Below are 17,545 nucleotides of genomic sequence, written 5' to 3'. Positions count from 1 at the left end.
TTTCTAAAGTGGTAATCAATACTATTAAATGCTGCTAAGAGGTCAATGGAGAGGATAATAGAGGAAATAAGTATTAAATTTATTTTATTTAACATATACTTATCATGCTTCCTATGTGCTGAGTGCTCTGTTAGTGCTTTACAAGTATTGTTTTATTTAAGCCTCAGAACCACCCTATGAGGTAGGTACTATTATGTTCTTCATTTTACAGACGAGGAAATGCAGCACATAGAAACTTGCTCGAGATACTGCAAAAAGTGAGACAGGTAAAGCAAAGGCTGATTCAGAGCTCATGTCCTAACTACTAATCTATGATGCTTCTCCCTTTGATATCAGCCCATTATTGGTAACATTATTTTTCCAGAAAAAGAAGAATTCAACAGCACAGAAGTGAGTCAGATTGTCAGAGCACAATAGGTAGGATACTAACAATTCTCATGTTAATAAATTTATTGGTGAATGGAAGGCAACACATTAAGAGAAGAGCATAGATTTTAGGCAGCATGATATGTCAATAGACAAGAGGTGAAAATTGCAAGGAGATTATGAATAATTATTGGAGCAAGGATTAGAAAAAGTGAAGGGGCATGGGAGATGATTGAACGAAGGTCCTGGAGAGAGGCCATGGAACATTTCCTAATCAGCACCTGCAATAATGGCTTTCAGGTAGTCCTGGGGGTAAGAAGAATGCAAAAAATAGCTTGGGTACAGTGGGAAATATAGAGAGATGTAAATTCAGTGAGAGGCGAATAAAAGTATCTCAAAGACAGAAGAAAAGTCTGGCCACGATGCGAAGGAATGTAACAGAACACAGTCAGTTTAGTGTCATCTCACAGCTCTTTCTAGAAACATTTCTCAGTCTTAGTATGGAATTGGAGAATCACTATGATTTTCCACTTCTAAAATATTGATGCAATTTATTTTGTAATAAATGTAAATCAAATGAAGGTCACTGTTATGCATCCTATGCTATAGTAAAAATAAAAATCTAATTTAACATATTAGCAATATAGACTATATAATGTATACATTTGCCTGTGTGGCAGCCCACATCTACACTAAAAGGCAAAGTTGTTTGGATTGGTGTAATGAAGACTTAATGTAGCTTTGACTTTTACTTAGAAATGCATTTATCTGGGACCCATGCACCAAATGCTCATTAGAATTACTTTGACTTTAGGTTGTTTTGAGTTTAGATTAGCTAGTAGAGCTAACCTAGTAAACTCGTATTTCTGAACGTCTTTCAGCAACTTACGTGTTTTAAAAAATACCTACCTTCTGATTAGATTCATAGCTGGAAATGCATTTCCCCCATTTAACTTGCTTTGCAGTGCAACATGGCAACTCTTTCAGTCTGCAGAGCTAAATAGTCACTTGCATAAAGTTGCCGTTTTAAGGAATCATGCAGGTGAATCTGAGATGCTCTCAGGGACAGTCTTTAAAGCCAGATAAAATTGAACCAGTTTTAACTGAAAGTTTTTTCAGCTGCTACATATTATGAAATTTGTGTTCTATTAAACTTCAGTTCTGGTCCATAGCCAAGGGAAAAATTAATCATTGACTCATTTTTTACATTGTTTTTAGTAAATGCCAAGGAGAGACTGTTACTACCAGGCTTATTTACTAGCAATCTAGCATTTTTCTAGGCATCTGCAATCAAGACTCACATCTTTAAAAATTCAACAAAGATACAATCAAATGCTTCTTGAATGGCTAAGGCAGTTTAACCACAGTACATAAATATTGAAAAGAGCTGAAAAGTCAGAGAGAAAATATCTTTCCTACTTACTTTCAGATGAACTCTTCAGGAACTCTGGGTAGCCTCTCCAAAGTTAATGAGTTTGGAGAATGTGTTGATCTGGTGGCTGGACTGAACGCAGGCCTAGTGCATGAAATTCACAGACACAAAATGAAAAATGCTCCCAAATGTGATCAAATGCTAAGGATTATCAAATTCTTTTAATTGAGACCTATGCCTTTGAAATTAGTAATTGAAAATTAATCTCTTAAAATCCTATACTTTTTTTTTTTTTTTTGAGACAGGATCTCACTCTGTCACCCAGGCTGGAATAAAGTGGAGGCATGATGGCTTACTGTAGCCTCGACCTCCCAGGCTGAGGAAATCCTCCCATCTCAGCCCCTCACCTAGCTGGGTCTATAGGCAGAGGCCACCATGCCCAGCTAATTTTTAAATTTTTTGCAGAAATGGGGGTTTCACTATGTTGCCCAGGCTAGTCTCAAACTCCTGGCCTCAAGTGATCCTCTTGTCCCAGCCTCCCAAAGTGCTGGGATTACAGATGTATGACTATGCCTAGACTGTTTTTAATAGCAGTTTTTGAAAAGTCTGCTGACAATGTATTTGGATTGCATGAGCCTTAAAAAGATTAAACAAAGGTATTAATTACAGAACATTTAATCATTAAACCTCTCCATATACCAACCATCTTCTTGATATCCCTACAAGTCATCTGTTTATACAGTATTTCTATGTTAACCTAGTAGTGATTACACATTTCTCAATTATGGGCCTGTGTATTTCACTAAATTTAATTTGTCATCATAATTAGGAATGTTTACACACAAGCAAGTTCTTACAGTTCATTTTACCATTACATAAGATGTCTTTTTGCTTGTATTTGTGAATAATATGGGGTAAAAACTGTGGTACTATCAATTCTTGTTATTCACAGTAGTTTTGTTCTATAAAGATGCTGCCAACACCAAAGTAGCAAATACTGAACCACTGTTTCTGCAGGAAAGACAGAATTAGATCCCTACAAGCCTCTGGTCACAACATTTTCATCAACCAATTAATACATAAACTTGTCTTATGTGTGTTTCTTTTAAAGACACTTTATTTAACATGCTGTTGAATCTAACTTTGAACGGCAAACAACACTGTAAGTCATGCCTGAAAACAACTTATCTAACACACATATTTTCTTTTAAGGCATACCATAGCCTTCTTGTGTTAAGAAACACTAGGCAGCATAGCAACACTATACTTGGAGGCCATTGAAAACAGTAAAATCAACAAGAAATAGCACAAAAATGAGAAAACGTTGCACTAAATTCACCATGAAAAGGACGTTTGTTTATAGTATGAACTGAAAGAAGACTGTTACCACGTTCAAGCCCAGCTAGGACATATGCATCAGGCAAATGAAACTTTTTTGCCACTCTGCACATGAATGCAAATGACCGTAAGTGCCACCAGCATTGATTTTGTGTTTACAAATACATTTTAATGAGTGGGCAAATTTGCAAATACAGAATCCATGAATAATGAGAATGTGCTGTATTTTTAAAAGCTGTTTAGGTTATCTAGCATTCTTAATAAAAATTTAATAATGTTGTGAACAGTGTATAATTTGGAACACAAAAATTATCTGTCCTTCATCCCCTCTCTGGAGATAGTAAATATAGTGCTAGATAAATTTTTGCTCTTTCATGAAATCTTTGATACTAAGACCAGTATATCTATATTCACATGATGGCATGTAGAAGCCTCATTAATAACAAATGTATTATCGACTCTCCTAGTTACCCTTATCTACTTAACCTGCTAAAACTACACTTATTAAATGTTTCTAAAGAAATATGAAGTTATAAGGCAAGAGTTATGATGGTCCTGTTTTCATTAAAACTGTGGAAAGTAACTTTTCTTACAGTAAATTTGACATTAGTTGTCCTTTCAAGAGAAAGACTAGGATCAATTAGTTCAGAGCCTTCAAAACACAACACAACTCCTTGTCAAAATGACCTCTTATTTGTTTAATATTTGACATTATAAGCTGACACATTTGTCTTTAATATTATATTTGCAAGCCTTGTTCCTATGATATTTTAGCAGAGTATCATATACACAGGTAAGATTAGTTTATGATTGTAAAATGTATGATTACTACACATCTCAGATGTTGAATTTTTCAGCGAGAAAAAAATTAGATTTTTCACTTTGACTTTCACTTTCCTCTTTCAATTGCACCTACATAACTGAACCACTCTCTTCTTTAGTGAATATAATTTGCTAGTAAAACATTCTAACCATGGTCTTGATTTTTCACTTAGATGTTTAATATCTTACAAAGGCATATGTGACTAAACCACTCAGTATAAAATATTACTGCTAGATATCGCTTCAAAATGATCAGACAGTAATTTGTGATATTGCTTTAAAATGATATTATTTCACCCAAAATGAAACAATTACTTTTCATTGCAATATAGTCACCATTGACAAGCTTGTTTCAGCAAAGTAAAATGTCAGGCTGACCCTCCACTGGACTTTGAGACTCTCAGAGAAAAGAAATGTAACTGGCTTCCATTTTAATTAGAAGGTCTACGCAAGAGAGAAAGGATATGCACTGGAAAGAGTTTTGAATGGACTCTTAGTTCAAAAATGTCTCAGAATGTATGTCAAAGTGCTACTCCAAATGTAGCCTACAATACTTTTTTTTTTTTTTTTTTTTTTTGAGATGGAGTCTCGCTCTGTCTTCCAGGCTGGAGTGCAGTGGCACGATCTCGGCTCACTGCAACCTCCACCTCCCAGGTTCAAGTGATTCTCCTGCCTCAGCCTCCTGAGTAGCTGGGATTACAGGCACCCGACTCCATACCCAGCTAATTTTTGTATTTTTAGTGGAGGCAGGGTTTCACCATGTTGGTCAGGCTGGTCTCGTGCTCCTGACCTCAAGATCCACCCACCTCAGCCTCCCAAAGTGCTGGGATTACAGACGTGAGCCACCGTGCCTGGCTTACGAAGCTTATTTAATGTCACATTCACTTTATGATGTCGAACTTGAAATTATGTTGAGACGTTTTCACTAGTTTAGCAGTCATTTATTTTGAAAATTACTTAACAGCTGGCTTTCATCACAATTTTGCTTCAACTAAAAAGGCACTACAAGTTTTTTTTTTTTTTAACTTGGTGATAGGAAGTGGCATCATCCATTCCCCTCCGAGATATTCCAGAGTAGTGATAGATTTCTTATGTCCATATTGTAGCTTACAGAGCTTTCAGCCATAAAAGAGAATCTAAATGAATTACAGCATCAACAATCATGGTTTTGTCATTTGGGATTTTTTATAATTAGAAAGATATGTTTGCTGATAGGATGCTGACAGTATGTTGCAATTTTAAATCATTTTGTTCAATGTTTATTCTGTTACCACCTTTCAATATATTATGTAGATTTGACAAATCTCACCTTTCCTTTCTCTTTTGCAGATACATTGATTATTATAAAAATTCTATAATCATTATAGCTATCAAAAAAAGCAAATACATTGAAATGGCATCCAAGAGGCATACAAAGTTTTAAAAATTATCTTCCCAGGTTTCACAATTAACAGGAAAAGCAGACCCACCAGCTTTGTAACTTTGTAAAACTCAACAAGCCTGATTCTCTCTCTCCATGTCAATATGATGAGAGCATAATTACACTCCCCACAGAGAAACATCAATATCTGGCCTTTGGAAAGTCATGGAAGTGGTGGAAAGGAAACATCTGTTCACACATATCTCATTGCAGAATCTCCACAGCAGTTCTTCACAGCAAGAATTTTTTTCCTTTATCCCTGAAATTGGGAGTAGCCAAACAATAGAGACAGGAAAAAGCCTGGGAAACCCTCCCTGGGCAGTCTGCAGGTTACTGATTTTCTGTGCAAGAAGGTATGTTGTCACTTGTTCGTAAGCTCCATGAGACAAAATTCAAGCTGGACTGGAATGCAGCACCTTGTTATATGGTTCTTAGAATCCAAAAAGCCATACTTAATATAAAAATAACAGCAGAAAAATATCTTATACAAAACCATGAATTATAACATTTGTCTGTAAGGCAACCTGAGAGATCCTTGGACACGTATATTGCATTGTTCTTCTTTCATTGTCTCCACTAGTGGTGTTCAACAAGAGAGATTGAAAATGCTTATAGGACTAGTGAATGTTCCTGTCTTTCATTGTATTCAACCTATTTAAGGACAGAGCTGGTACTCCTGGACTTTTACTAGACCAAGAACACTATTTTCTGAACTTACTCCTTCACTGTGTTTGATGTAGCTGGAATCTGTTTTACCTCAAAGATTATTTAACAGGTCCATCAAGTCACAGGCAAAGTGCCAGCTTCTGACTGAGTTTCTGCCTTTGAATTTTGGCTTGTATTCCAATCCTTCAGCGTTAGAGACATGGGAGAAAGTACCTCTGAACACTAACTTCCCTTAAAAAAACAAAGGCCATAAAATTCATAACAGAAACCATTGCCTCCTATTTACTTATTTGGTTAAGAATCACAGAAGTGGGCTTTGACAGTGAGAACAAAATTAAGGAATCAAACAGCAAAAAAATGACCATGGGAATGAAAAATTTGAAATGTATGCATATACTTTGGATCATCTCAAGTGGTAACTATATAAGAACACATTTCATGAGGAAAATTTTCTAGGGGGAATGAATTTGTAGGACTTGACTACTTCCCAAGGCACTGTGATGATACATTATAGATTGAAAAGGACATAGAACTAAATGGAATTCATTTGTCTCAGTTTAGATAAGTTTTTCTTTCTCCTAATATATTGTCTTCCAAATTAGAAGTAAAATGTAATCAAAGTCTACCTTCTTGGTGAAACATACTTTAGGTAGATGTTACACAGGTTCTTAACCAAGAATGTCACTCTTTTGTGACTGTTCTTTTCTTCTGATACTACCTGATCATTGGTCAGGTAAGTAAAGAGAAATGATAGGCCAAAATATGTTACTCATAGAATAACACGATTCACAAATATGCTTGCAGCTTTTTAGGTTTTTTGGTATGTAAGGAGTTATTACATATTTTTAGCAAATGTATTCTAATATGTAAGAGTTACTCTTCTGAGTCTCTCATTGTTTTGCCTTGATTTATTTAAGCACATATAGTTCTAATTTCTCAAAGCTGTTGGTAAGAAAGAAATTTAGAGGATCTTATAGAATTATGCTTAGGGATAATTTTAGTAAATGCTTATAAAATGGGTACCATGTGCCAACATTGTCCCAAGCAGTTTAATCTTCATAACAGCTTATGAAACAGTTACTGTTGCTTTCCCAGGTCAACAAATGAGAAGCCTAAGACATAGTTCAAGTAACTTCCCAAATGTCACATACTCATTAGTGATGGAGCCAGGATTTGTACACAAACACACTGAGAAATTTTGTTTTCACCAATATAGGACCAGAATCTTAATTATCTAGATGTTCACATCTAGAGTATATGTGTAGAAATATCCAAAACTAGATTAAGTGACTCTTAATGGAGTTAGCAATGGATCAGTGTCCTCAAATCAATTTATTCTTTGGTAGCTTTTTCCCTATGATTACAGAAAATTCATATAAGGGGGCTTGGGTGGTAAAACAGAAATTTTAAAGAGCATGGTAACTCTACTTAATGATTCTCTTTTTGCTAGTCTCTTTTTTTCTTCAGTTTAGCTTTCAACTAATATCAGAGTTGGCTACTTCAGATATTTCTTGATCATACTGTTACCTTTTTAAATCCTGCCAGTGCTCTCCATTTCAAACATAATACAATTTAACTATTTAGCTTGGGTGATGGTGTCTTCACAGCCTTGATCCTAAATTAAGCTCCTCCATCTTCTCTCTCTTCTCTCCACTCTATCCTCTACTCCTTTTTCTGCTTAGCAAATTCTACCTCATGCAAGGCCAAATATAAATATTCTCTCTTCCTCCCTCCTTCTCGCTCTCTGACACACACACACACACACACACACACACACTCTTCTCCTCTTACAATTACTTTTACAACTTTCAGCCTGCATTCCCATGGCACTTTAATTCTCCCTTTCTTATAACATATTGCTTTTGCTTGGAGTTATTTACTTATTTGTGTCTGTCCCCTTCACTGAGGGTGAGCTCAATGACGTCTAGGGCTGGACTATTTATCATTCTATACCTACCGCCAAGTACTTCATATATGAGATGTTTAATCAATGTAGTTGCATTAAGTCGAACTGAAATGAATTTAATTGAACTGAACATATATTATTCCAGGCACATGAGAGAATTAGAGATTATGCACATCTCTGATGCTTGAACAATTTCTACCACAAGCTAATTTCAACTGTTTCATTTTTTTGCATCTTGCACAGTGCCTAGCAATGTTTGACATAAAGGTGGTGTCTAATACATTGCGAGTGATTGAGAGAATCTATCTCATTGACCTCAAGTCTGTGGAAGAGTCAAGAATCAAACCACTTTCTTAATTACAACATCCTCAAGACATCATCACATGGTGTTCACATGGATTTGGAGCCAGTCTCTTCCCCCTCTAACTACCTGTGTGACCTTGAGCAAGTAAAGCCAGTGCCTCACTTTTCTCATCTGTAGGATGAGAATAATATTAGTGTTGACTTCATAGAATTGCTGGGAGAACTAACTGAGTTGATATGTGTGGTGCTTAAAAGCCTGCTTGGCACATGGTCATCCTGGCAAAAGGCTGAACTAAGATTATTACTCAGTGTGAATTCTATTTTTATCTGTACTTACTCTGTACCCACGGATGTTTGCTGCAAGGCTCTTTTCAAGAAATTGATAACGGTTTCCCATATGAGGAAATGCCACAATAGCTGTAGCCATCCACATAGTGCTTTTCCTTCATAAGATTCAACAAAGTGTCAGGTATATATTCCCTAATCCCCTCAATGTCCCTGGACCATGCGTTTTATTTTCTTTGTTTTATGTAGTTTTGCATGCCTATTTACAGTGAAAAAAAAAACCCACAGTGATGTTTACATAAAGACTATCATCTCCAATAATATGCCTGCCATGGAGAAATACGCTACTATCGATTCATCAGGCCTCATACACAAAGATATTCTGTTTCTCCAAATCAAAAGCTATGTGATAATGATTTAAATATATGAGAAACAATGACAAATGGTAGAAGTTTAATGGAGCCATATTTAATAAATCAATGCTTATTTACCATTTATTATGAAAATATGTTCTAGAGTGGTAATATTTCATTTTTATCATTATTACTGTTTCCTTGTAATCAGATCTTTTCTGCATTGTTTTGTTTTTGAGATGAGGTCTAGCTCTGCCACCCAGACTGGAGTGCAGTGGAACAATCATAGCTCACTGCAGCCTCGACCTTCTGGGCTCAAGGGATCCTCCCACCTCAGCCTATAGCTGAAACTACAGGCTCCTGACCACACCTGGCTATTTTTCATTTTTTCACATTTTTTTTTGTAGAGACAGGACTTTTCCTATGTTACCCAGACTGGTCTTGAACTCCTGCCCTTAAGCAATTCTCAGACTCTCACAGTGCTGAGATTACAGGAATGAGCCACCACACCCGGACCTTGTAATGAGGTCGTAAACTATTGAACTTTTCCTGAAGAAAAGTAGTTTCCACATCTTGTATTTTCAAAACATTTCTATTAGACACAGATAGTAGTTACCCACAGTTCTCTTTCTCACTTCACTTTTGCTTGTTAGAACTTTTTTGAATTTTCTTTCATTTCCTGGCCCCATTGTTTTATTTTCCTGATGAAGTAAGATTTTACTGCGGCATTATTCACAATAGCAAAGACTTGGAACCAACCCAAATGTCCAACAATGATAGACTGGATTAAGAAAATGTGGCACATATACACCATGGAATACTATGCAGCCATAAAAAATGATGAGTTCATGTCCTTTGTAGGGACATGGATGAAATTGGAAATCATCATTCTCAGTAAACTATCGCAAGAACAAAAAACCAAACACCGCATATTCTCACTCATAGGTGGGAATTGAACAATGAGATCACATGGACACAGGAAGGGGAACATCACACTCTGGGGACTGTTGTGGGGTGGGGGGAGGGGGGAGGGATAGCATTGGGAGATATACCTAATGCTAGATGACGAGTTAGTGAGTGCAGCACACCAGCATGGCACATGTATACGTATGTAACTAACCTGCACATTGTGCACATGTACCCTAAAACTTAAAGTATAATAATAAAAAATAAATAAATAAATAAATAAATATAGTGAGACCCCATCTCTAAAAATTAAAAAAATAAATGTTTAAAAAATAAAAAAATAAAAATAAATAAAAAAATTTTAAAAAAGATTTTCATTATAGTTTTTGGATAGACACTGGTGACATAAAATCAAACCCGAAGATTCATCACATACCCAAACAAATCTGACTTCCTCAACTTTCTCTCTTAGCTTCTGCATAAAAATCAGCTTTGGATTTATTTCTTATTTGCAAGCACTCAATGCAAACAGTCATTGTAGATTAACACAACAATGCACTTGAGCTGTTTGTATTAATTACAGCTTTTCCTTTTATAATTTATTTGAAACATAATTATCTTATAATAGTTTTCAGATTGTTCTAGTATTTTAAGTTTCGTGGCATTAATTCATCTGGTACTGTGTCTGCTGACTCTTGCTCATGGTGATTTTCTTGTGAGGTTTGCAATCTATTAGTGTGGGCTCATGATCATCTTGGTTTATAAAATCCTGTTGGAGTCCAAAATGGTCTGGGTTATGAAATGATGGTTTGGGGCTTGGTTTTGCTGGGGAATTTCAGTGATGTGGGACTGGGTTGTAAGGTTGATTTTTCAGATCATGTTACCTATCCCACCCAGGTGGTATAAATGTAGAGCCTACATCAGCAAGTGATTCAGATCTACAGCTTTAATTTCTCAGAATGTTTGGTTATTCCAACACAGTCCCAGATAAATCGTAAGTTTGTTTACATTTTCTTGGCTTAATTGTTTGGGATTGTCTTCCAAGCTATGAGGTCTGGAAATCCTTAGAGATTTTGTGTTTTATGAAAGACTCTCAGATTACTCTTCCCTTCTTTATAGGTGTTTGTAACCATTTCTCCAGTAACTAGGTCATATGTCCTTTCTGAAACCCATGTGAAATGCCTTGGTATTAGTTTTCCATGACCTCTCATTTTGATTCCCTTCTTACTATTTCTTATAACACTTGGGGATTCAGTAGTCTAATAATTTTATTCTCATATAAACAAACATGCTATAACCTCACTAACATTAAACAGCTTATCTACTTCTTTATGTTTATTTTCTTATAACACCTGGGGATTTTCCTGTCTTTTAATTTTATCTATGCTCTAAAATCAATCATTATATTTAATCTAATATTTTAAGGTGGTTTTTAGTCTGTTGACATTTGCTTATTCTACCGTGTGTCCAAAAGCCTCCTTGCTGTTTTTTTGTTTTTTGTTTTTTGGTGTTTTTTTGTTGGTTTTTTTTTGTTTGTTTTTTTGACATTCTATAGGCTTTCCTACTAACTGCTAGTTATAGTTAGTGGGAAACTTCCTCCCTCTCCATCTGAGCCTTGTCCAGCCTTTTGTATCATGTCTCATTTTTTTTCCACAACCAAATTTTATACCATGACATCCAAGGGATTCCCAGAATAAGACATAGGCTTCATTGTGGCTCAAACTCTGAGTCAAATCCTTTTACAGATCTCTTCTCCCTTGGTTAAATGTCATGAGTTCAACCATCTTCAGTCAATAATAACCCCATATCCCAACAAGATGTCTATAAAATTGAAAGAACCACAGCAAAGACACCTAGAGAACTAATAACTTGGTAGAGTTTGGGGAGGAAGGAGAATGGGTGGCAATTCCAGGGAAGCATGCAATGATGTCAACATTTCCACAGTAGATTAAAGGACATGGAACAACTTTCCCATCAGAAAAGGAGTTCCCAGCAATGACTACTAATGAGTGAGATGCAAAAATGCTTACTCTTTTTTTTAATGTGGTTGGTGCCTCACTCAGAGATAGATTTGTCACCTAATTATAGGCATCATTTATCCAAAGATCAACAAAGATGAAGCAACAACTAACCAGATATAATTCTTCATAGATTCTACTTTTAAATATGAACAAAAAAGTAGATAATCTGTTTAATTTTAGCCAGATTATAACATGTTTGTTTATATAAGAATGGCATTATTTGACTACTCATAGGTAAGCTATTGTGAAGAGCATCACATCTGTATTCTTATCATCAATCTACGTGGAACATTAAAGCCTCTGGTAGAAAAAGTATAAGTGCATTCTTGACAAAGGAATAGTTACCACGTAAGATGACCTTGTAGAACTCCCCCTTAAACCAATCTTTTGTGATCTTGTATTTAGTTCATAGTTCAGAGCCCTGGGAATTAGTACTGCAACTGGGGGGACAGGAGGTGGCTAAAAGAGGCAGGGTTTCTAAATTATGTACAGTGATCCTCAACCCTTGGAGCTTCTGTATTTGTGAATTCACTTACTTAAAAAATCTATTTGTAATCCCAAAATGGATACTCACAGCACTCTCATAGTCATTCACAGGTATACACAGAGTAGCGAAAGGTTTGAGTTGCCTGTTAAGCACATTCCTGGCTGAGGCTGAACAAGGCAATGCTCTGCCTTATTGTTTCAGCCCATACTGTGAACAAATGTCCTTTTTGTGGTGCATTTCATGCCACATTGTTTACATTTTTGTGCTTTATCTTGGTGATTTTACTGTTTAAAATGGCGCCCACGCTTAGTGCTGCAGTGCTTAGTGTTCCTAAGTGCAAGAGGCTGTGACGTGCCTTACACAGAGATTATGTATGTTACCTAAAATTCATTTAGGCTTGAGTCCTACTGCTGTTGGCCGTGAGTTCAGTATTAATGAACAAACAATACGGTAGATCCAGAAAAAGGAAGCAGAAATTTGCCAATTTTTATGTAAGGCTGCCTTGGAAAATGCTAAGTTAGCATCTATAGTACTTATAAAGGTATAAAATCAGTGTGAAGGGGCTAAATTTCTGGATTCATGAGATGACAACAAACAACAACAACAAAGTGAAGTAGACAGAGTTATTTTGAAGCTGAAAGCCAAAGAAATTTACAGTCACATTTCCCAGGGTTAGAAAAGGTCAAACCTTTTTTAGCTAGTGCTAACTGCTCTGCATTTTCAATAGGTGATAAGGCATGAAAAATGCTAAATATGCAGGCAAGGCAAGTTCTGTACAGGAAAATTTTTAAAGTACCTGCTAAGTGTTATACAGGAAAGGAGTTATGTGGAAGAGCACATTTTCAACACTGATGAAACTGAGTTGGCTTGCTTTACAAGTATGTTGGCAAACATACCTGTATAATACAAATAGCCTCCAAAGCTCTTGGCTTTAAATCATTCAAAGACCATGAAATTAATTATTTGTAAGATGTATATACTAACAAAGTTGCCTTTAAACAGAAACACACATGAAACAAGATTATGTGTTGATAGATTGATAAAATATAACCAAAGGTTTGCAGGAGCCTAACTCAGTATTTCCACTAGGAGCAATGATTTAGTATTTGCTAATTCAGCATTTACAGCAATTTTATAGAATACAACTACTGGGAATATTGAGAATGTTCTATAATGCAGATATTTAATCTGGAACTATCATAACCCAGGGGTAGAGAGAAGAGTTTTTGTAATAATAAATGGAAATAACGTATTTGAGTGTTACAATCAAACCTCAACACTTAACTACCAGGTAGCTGGAGACCACGCTATCTACTTGTTCAAAGCAATAAGACGATTTTTCTAAGAGGAATTGGTCATGTATTCAACTTGGCATCTGGTATCTGGCACTCCACTGTGTCTCATTCCAACAATATCATGTACTTAATAAGCTATTTAGATTATTTAATAACTGTATTTTATTTAGCTTTCTATCCTAGTGGCTGTGGAATTTTATTTTACTTATATTCTTTATGTCTGTTTTTCATAATGAACTATACGCTACTCAAGGGCGGGATCCATATATTACCTATTTTAGTACCCATGATACCTAACATATCATATTGTACACAGCAAATATTAAACAATTTTTTTTTTAGATGAAGTCTCACTCTGTTGCCCAGGCTGGAGTGAAGTGGCGCCATCTCAGCTCACTGCAACCTCCACCTCCTGGGTTCAAGCAATTCTCCTGCCTCAGCCTCCCAAGTAGCTGGGATTATAGGAGCATGCCACCACACCTGGCTAATTTTTGTATTTTTAGTAGAGACAGGGTTTTGCCATGTTGGCCAGGCTGGTCTCGAACTCCTGACCTCAGATGATCCACCTGCCTCAGCCTCTCAAAGTACTGGGATTACAGGTGTGACCCACTGCGCCCAGCCCAAACAATTTTTTGCTGAACGAAATTAATGAAAAAGAATAAAAATATAATCCATAATCTCAGGAAATAATAATAATTTTTTAAGTCATGGTCAAAGCTCACATTAAATTTCCTTGTAATTTCCCAGAAATGTAATTCAGAATGATACTACTATATGCATTTGTTAAATTATTTTAGTTATATAAATAATACATGGATGCATAATTGTGGTGGAAAATCTAGACGTTAGAATAGTGTATAAACATTAGAAATAGTGTATAGCTATCTGCCAACCTGCTGATCTCATACTATTCCCCTCCCTGAACATTTTTAGATAAATAGATGGCAAATATAACCAGAGCTAGGAGAATAGTATACAAACAAAACATGCACACACAGAGTTTTTTTGGATTTTTAAAAAAATATTTATGATGTGATCCAAATACTGATTTAGGAAGTATCAACTATCTGAAAATATAGTTTTATTTTGAACCACATCCCACAAGATAACCCACATATGTATTCCTTCTATGCTGTCCACTCTGATGGCAATCTTTCCAAACTAAAATGTGTTTGATATTAATTTTTTTTCAATCAGTGAAGACATTACTACAACTATATTTACATGACCTTTGCATTCTCCATTTCCTATGAAAGTTCTGGGGAATTCATGAACCTGCCATCTCAGTGCACTCTAAAGTATTTGTTCCAAAGCAAATGTAATTTTATAAGTTCAAGAAATCTCCAAGTTGAAATAAAAGGTAGATACTTATCACAACTCGGAAGCTGTCAAAAGAGTGCATCCAGAGGTTAAAGAGGCTTACAAAAACCCTGGGGAACATTCATATGGTAAGAATTCCACATCACTGGCAAGGTGAAAGGAGCAGCTTATAGTTGATTTCACAACTTGGATGGATACAAAGCAGTAAAAAGATCATCTGAATTACAGAACTGATGCCAACAAAAGGAAGTCACCATTTTATTAAACACAAGAACCACACAGAAACAAGGAAACATCTCATGATGAATTTACATCTGCTCAAGAAGTCAAGCACAACATCGATTGCTTATTAGTAACAGCAAAATAAATACACACTACTCTAATTTCCATAAAGACATGTTTAAGAGCAACTGTTTGCCATTTTAATTTATTGATCCCCTCCCTTTAATGAACTTTAAAAACTTTATAACCTCAACACTTTTCTATTGCATTCTTTATTATAAAGAAAAACAAAGAAACTTTAAACTAGGTCACTTGGCCTTTTATATTGTTTCTTCCTAGCTCAAAACATTTTCATCTCCTAATGGCCAACATCCTCTTAGATCAGAGGCAGACTGAATGCGTGTAAGCCTCAAGATGATTTTCTGTGTGGTTTTAGCTTTCTTCCAGAAATTTAATGACTATATGCCCACTGTAGGAAGCTACTTTCAATCAATGATCCCTCTTTCTCATGAGTCTAAAGTGGAGTTATCTTGAAAATTGGTAGGTTTGAGAAATATTCACCATTTTTGTGGCATTAATCTCTGTATACAAAGAAAAAAACTGTTAATGTGATTTTTTAACAAAGCCTATTGAGCACCAACTCTGTTATGAGAACATAGTAGATAAATAATATAAGCCCAAAGTAGGGAAGACAGTTCCTTCTACCAAAATGGCTTCTGATATAGAGCTGTAACTATACTGGGTGGCACTTAGTAAAATAAGTAATTTAGAGAATAAGAGCCACCAGATATTTGGAAGACAGATCATGAAGAAATTACACTTTCAGGAATCCTTGTATAAAAAGGAAGAATTACATTTTGCCTTGAAAGAATATTAGAAATAAAACTTATGGAGATAAGTTGGGTGAAAGGCACTGGAAACCTTGTGAGCCAGCATTTGGGGAAACAAGGGTATCATGCACACTGAGATTGATGAACAGTATTCTTGCCAGAGAGGAGTTGGTGGAAAGAAGAGAAATGGAAATACGGTACATGTAGGAAGAAGGTTGATTGAGGGCCTTGAATGTCAAGTGCCAGAAAACTATAAAAGATAGATGAGATAGATAGGTAGATGGATAGATAGATAGATACATACATACATACATACATACATAACAGATACATACATACATAGATCATACATACATACATAAATGATAGATGCATACATAACAGATATATACATACATAGATAATACATACATACATACATACATAATAGATAAAAGATTCACTTGGTCATTTATTCACTATACCCAACAAAATATTTTCAAATGTTTAGCAGGTTGGCTTTGTGTAGGTAAAGCTGTCTCACTAGAATTGAATAAAATAGGAGAAAACTAAACAGGAAGGGCCAAAACAACAAGTAGAAAAACTATGTATGTAAGAAAAAACAAACAAAAACAAAAGTCTGAAGATTTCATTGTTTATGGCAGTGAACAAACAAATATGGATTCAGACTTAAGAATGTGAGCACAAAATCTGAGCAGTCAGGTTGTGGGCTCATGAATCCAGGCCAAGGGAACGAAGGATTAGACTCTCTACAAGAATTTGAGCCCTGAATGATCAGGACATTAGGCCAAAAAGTGTGACAAGAGATCAGAATTGAGGTACGAAGCATGAGTGGTGAATAGTAAATAGCAGGAGGTGTTGTCACTGGTAGAGGGTCATGACTGCAAGCTGTCCAGGTTCTTGGCGTTTTGAACTAAGAATTGGACAAAACGCCCAACAAAGCAAGTAAAGAATGAAGCAACAAAAGATCGAAAGCAGGGATTTATTGAAAATGGAAGTATACTCCACAGTGTGGGAGCAGGCCCAAGCAGCAGCTCAAGGGCAGGATACAGAATCTTCTTGGGCCAAAATACCTCCCATAAGTTTCCCATTGGCCACTTCACGCTCACTTTATGTAAATGAAGTTGTAGCCCACAATCAGTCTGATTGGTTGTAGAAAGCAGCCAACCAGAGGCTGAAGTGAGGTTACAGAGGTCGCACTCCTGTGCAAACATCTGATTGGTTGCAAAAAGCAACCAATCAGAGGCTAGGGTGAAGTTACAAAGTTATACTTCTATGCAAATGAAGATTCCACCCGCAATTAGTCCGATTTGTTGCAGACTGCCAATTTCTCATCTGCGCGCAGAAAAGGTGGGGGATTTGCAAAGGGAGTAGCCTCTGGTCCTTTTGTTACTTAGGCGTGGAAAGTCAGGGTTTTCCTTTCAATTTAGTTCTAGGAAGTCAGCGTGAAACAGCCTTAGGTTCCCTCTCTGCAGACCCTATTCTCCTGCCTCAGTGTAAGTGCCCTTATGAGCAAAACTCCTACAGTAGCTCAGAAATAGTCCCGGAGGGCCCTATGCAGCCTCTGACAGTGGTCAGGCCTGAGCCTTCACTTATAGGAAATGAGGAACCCCTGGATGGGAGAACAGATTTA

General features: G+C 36.2%; 1 long non-coding RNA gene across 1 annotated transcript in view; it reads right to left on the bottom strand.

Moving 5' to 3' along the window:
• The window catches only part of LOC107976346 (uncharacterized), a 158,567-nt gene that overhangs the window by 4,175 nt on the left and 136,847 nt on the right, over positions 1 to 17,545 (bottom strand). Inside the window, exon 5 of the long non-coding RNA XR_001720245.3 lies at positions 1,790 to 1,882. This is a non-coding gene — a long non-coding RNA (uncharacterized LOC107976346). The remainder of the gene's footprint in view (positions 1 to 1,789; positions 1,883 to 17,545) is intronic.

This window comes from Pan troglodytes, chromosome 7 (assembly GCF_028858775.2).
Source record: "Pan troglodytes isolate AG18354 chromosome 7, NHGRI_mPanTro3-v2.0_pri, whole genome shotgun sequence".
In the NCBI taxonomy this organism is placed as follows: Eukaryota; Metazoa; Chordata; class Mammalia; order Primates; family Hominidae; genus Pan; species Pan troglodytes.
Note: the sequence above shows the minus strand (reverse complement) of the source record. Positions and strands in the feature narration are given on the sequence as shown.